Raw genomic sequence first — 4,925 nt, 5'->3', positions numbered from 1 at the left:
AAAGGTGATTATAAACAATCAGGCTAAGTGGCTGAATAACCCTCCACAAAAAGGGAGACAAAGTCATTTTGATCAATCAGTGTCTGTTTATATAGGCCACTTAACATTTCTCTTACAAACTGGTAAGACTCCCTAATAAAAGGGCCCTAAAAGAAACTGTCTGTCTTTGTAGAAATGAGCTCTTGGACATCTTTTGAGGTCCCGATATTAACAATATACTGAACACAGGATGTGAGCGGGCCACAGCATTTTCTTCTCCAATAGTAACAAACATTTCATACACTGATTACTGTTGCTGTGGAAAAGTCCTGTTGATAACTGACCTTACAACAAAACATCCCCAGGTTCCCTAAACAGGCCAATTTTCTTTTAACATTTTCTTTGCATGTGTTAATTTTCCTATTCTCCAGGGCAACTGCAATTTTCATTTCTTGCAACTAATTTTAGCTTCACTGAATGAGGAAGGTACCTTCTTTTTGTTGTTATTGTAGTTTTCAGCATTGCACTTTTAACTTGCATTTTAGAACATAACTACTCTCAGATAAACATTAGAAAGTCCTTGATATCCTAAAGTTAAGCATTTAAATGCAAGTAAAAGTAGGAAAAAAAATCTCCCATTTACTTCTGCTTCTCGGAATGATACTTCTGGTAGTATAAAATGTTTTAATACTGTCAAGGAAATGCTAGTTAGTTGATTTTCACAAGTCAACAAATATGTTCATGAAAACAGCCAGCAGCTATTATTTTTCCTGTTTTTTAAAAACAATCAAAAAACCAAATCCACTACATATATATAAAAAATGTTTCCATTATAGTAATTTCATGGTTTTCCTATTGAAGTGCTTGGGATTGAACCTGGGGCCTTCTGTACATGCTAAGCTAGTGTTCCAATTTGATAATCATTTTATAATACTTGATCTTGACTTCTTCAAGGTCATTGCTATATTTTCAATCTGCCAAAGATGGTTGGTTTTGCATTGACAAAGCTATTTCCTTTGTGTCTTGCTATAGAACACCGCCATTTGGCACTTCGGGTGTGATGGCAGCATGGTGGAGCTGTAGGTGATGTGTGGAGGCAGAAAAAGAAAACTGTCAAGGGACTCGACCATTGAGTAAATGTCGTTTGAATGAACCTGAGACATCTGGTTTATTGGGTCAGCTGACAGCAGAAAATGAAAAATAGTGTGGCACACATGAAACAGTCCTCTGGGAGACAGAAGGAATAGCCAGAACTCGTACCTCTGGAGCTCCTTCCCCAGAAGACAGATACGCAGAACAAGAATGGACCCCCGCCCCAACACACACATAGAGACTACTCTGACTACAGCTGGTCAGACCATGAGGGTTCTAGAAGAGGATACTCTTACAATGACAGCAGCATGGGATCACAAGGTAGGGACTGAGGAAAATGCAGAGATAGATCTGCAGATCATCAGAAACAGTAACAGAAATTTCCATATCCTGAAATGAGGAACCCAGGCTGAGGATAACCCAGAGTTCTACTCAGGAAGAACCTACATAGAAGAAGAAGGATGAGATGGATCTACTGCTCACCCACACTTGGGGAGCATATATTCCTCTGATAAAGCTCAGGATGATGCAGCAACAGATTACAGATAAAAACAGCTTAGCAGAACAGAGGATGAGTTGGGAGGCTCTGAAGAAATCAATAAATGTTCTCCTCAATAAGGTCAACATCTCCAATATAAGTATTATTTATCCAAGAGCTCCTTCAAGAGAACATAGTCAGAGGGAGAGGATGGCTGTCCAGATCTGTTCTGCAATCACCGAGTGCTTCTCCAATCTTCTACTCATGCTTATGCAGCTTTGGTGGCAATGATCAACTCAAAATTCCCACAAACTGGAGAATTAATCCTCAAGAAACTAATTCTTAATTTTTGGAAAGGATATCAAAGGAATGATAAGCAACTACCTGGCTGCTTCAAAATTTTTGGCACACCTTATTAACCAAAATGTGACACATGAGGTTCTGTGCCTGGAGATGCTCACTTTGCTTCTAGAGAGACCAACATTGAAGAGTGTTGAAAAAGCTATCAGCTTCCTCAAGGAATGTGGTCTCAAATTAAACCAGTTGTCACCAATAGGAATCAATGCAATCTTTGAATGCCTGTAAGACATTCTACATGAGCCTAAGATGGACAAAAGAGTTCAGTACATGATCGAAGTGGTGTTTGCTGTACGGAAGGATAGATTCAAGGACCGCCCTGTTATTCTGGAAGGCCTTGACTTAGTGGAAGAGGACGGTCAGTTTACACATATGCTCTCCTTGGAGGATAACTTCAATCTTAATGTTTTTAAGATGGGTCGCAATTTTTATGGAGAATGAAGAGAAGTGTGAGGCTATTAAAGAAAGGAAATCCTTGATGAAGGAGACAGTGATTCAAACACAGACCAAGAAGCTGGAAGTAGTGAATATAAAGAGGAGGAAGAGGAAGAAAAAGGAGAAGAGGAAGGAGGTCAAAAAGTAACTATTCATGACACAACAGAAATCAACCTAGGCTCATTTTGTTATACAATGTATCTTACCATTCAGTCAAGTTTAGATTTTGAAGAATGTGCACACAAGTTGCTGAAAATGGTGTTTGCTGAGACCCAAACAAAAGAACTCTGCAACATGATACTTGATTGCTGTGCCCAGCAAAGGATCGATGAGAAATTTTTTGGCTTGTTAGCTGGGTGGTTTTGTATGCAAAAAAGAGAATACATGGGATTATTTGAAAGTATATTCAAGATATAATCCGACAGCATTCATTGCTTAGAAACAAATTGAGAAATATTGCTAAGATGTTTACTCACCTTTTATACACAGATGCAATTCCATGGAGTGTTCTCGAATGTGTAAAGCTGTGTGAAGAGACCGTGACATCATTTAGTAGAATTTTTGTCAAGATCTTCTTCCAGGAACTGTGTGAATACATGTGACTTCATAAACTGAATGCGAGGTTAAAGGATGAAACTCTTCAGTCATTATTTGAAGGACTATTACCCCAAGACAACCCACATAATACCCAGTTTGCCATCAATTTCTTCACTTCCATAGGTCTCTGAGGTTTGATAAATGAACTTCGAGAACATCTGAAAAATACGCCCAAGGTGATTGTAGTCCAGAAACCAGAAGCTAAGCAAAAGAAACCAACCCTGACATCTCCATTCTTCAGAGTCTTTCTTGGCGTCTGATCCCTCTGACTCAGATTCTGACAGCAGCAAGAGCAGCTCAGAGTCCTCCAGTGAAGCAAGTGACTGCTCCTCCTACAGCTAAAGGTACAAGAAAGAAGAGACAAGGGAAGGCCAGAGGTGAAGAGTAGATAAGTTAGCCAGGGGCCACCAGACACGTGACAGGAGGTGGGAAGGAGTCAGGGAGGACCAAAAGGAGGACCGAGAGAGCAAGGTCTGAAAGACATAGAATGCAGAACTCATGAGATGCAGACTAGCAAGATCCCCTAGCAAAGCCCATGGAGGACAGAGCTGTGAGAATAGTTACAGCAGAGTTGGCAATGGTGGGAAAGAGAACAAGGTTTGCACAGAGAGCTAGAAGACAAGCATGGTGAGCCAGGGAAGAAGCAGCAAGAGTGAAGGTTCTTTTTCTGAAAATTGGAAACAAAGAACATGAAATCAAGACAGTGATAATATAAGAAGAAAAGATCACTCCAAGCCAAGGGAGAGGAGTAGAAAGCATTCTGGTCATAAAGGAGATGACGATGACAACAGGTGTCAGAACGGTGCCGAGAGACACTGCGAAAAACCTAGCAGATAGAGGATCAAAGAGAAGTCAGGACCAGAGGAGAGAAAAGTCTCCAAAAGAACAAAAATAATTCTAATGACAACTGAACATACCTTACATTCAATCCAATGTCTTTTTTACATTGATGGATTGTAGAAGTACATACTTGTAAACTTTTAAAGATGTTTTCTTTTTGACATGTTTTATAATTGATATATCTCAAGGTCCTTTGTGTAAAATCATAAAGAAAAGAGATTCAACAAAGGGGTAAGTCTTATGTTTTGTGAATAAAAGGAACAAATGTTTTAAAAACAAAAACAAAACAAAAGAACTCTGCCACTTAAAATTTTGAAATGTTTTAATTCCTATGTTCATAAAAGATATAATCCTGTGGCTAGAAGAAATACACCAGGATAAAAGTAGTCCTATTAGACTGTTAGGACACATAGCTTCTATTTGAATGAAACTTTAAATAGGAATAATAGAACAGTTAATACATCCTTCCAAAATTAGAGATGTAAGATTCTTTCTACGAATCACATCTATAAGAATCCTTCAATAAATTACAGCTGCCAGTTGAAAAACTTTTATTAACAGACAGAAAAAGATTAACAGGAAATGTTTCTTTGTGTTTTGAAGCCAGCTTTCCTCAGCCTACCCAGTGCTGGAGTTATCGCTATGTGTCCTAGTACCCAGCTGAAATAATTTTTTATAGTCCATAGATTATTTAAAAATCCAGTGTCTGGCACAATATCTTTCCTATAGTGAGAAGTCTAAGGATATCTTTAAATGTAGTGACACAGTTCTAAGATGTGAAAATAAATTTTTGTGTGTTAAAACACATAGGAAAGACTCACCTGATTTACTCTGCAATGAAAACCAACTACGAAGATTCTTAAACTGAAGCAGTTTAAGTTTATAGAGAAACTCAATGATATGAAAGAAAGTCAGAGACTTGAGACTATAAATGTGTTCATAATAAAAGAAATCCATCCTGGCATTTGGGACACAAAGGCAGGAACAGCAGAACTCCAAGTCATCCTCAGCTATATTGGGAATTAAAGGCCAGCTTGAGCTACTGGAGAATTTGTCTTAATTCTCCATATCATAAAATAATGGTTTTGGTATTTGTTGTATAGAGTGAGGACTCTTATTTTATGGAGAAATTTATGTGACTGAAGAG

At 38.3% G+C, this 4,925-nt stretch overlaps 1 pseudogene; it reads left to right on the top strand.

Moving 5' to 3' along the window:
• The first annotated feature begins 1,172 nt into the window (after window positions 1-1,172).
• On the top strand, window positions 1,173-3,833 carry LOC116888884 (annotated as a pseudogene).
• The last annotated feature ends 1,092 nt before the right edge of the window (window positions 3,834-4,925 follow it).

This window comes from Rattus rattus, chromosome X, assembly GCF_011064425.1.
Source record: "Rattus rattus isolate New Zealand chromosome X, Rrattus_CSIRO_v1, whole genome shotgun sequence".
Taxonomy (NCBI): domain Eukaryota; kingdom Metazoa; phylum Chordata; class Mammalia; order Rodentia; family Muridae; genus Rattus; species Rattus rattus.
This window is presented reverse-complemented; position numbering and strand designations above follow the sequence as displayed.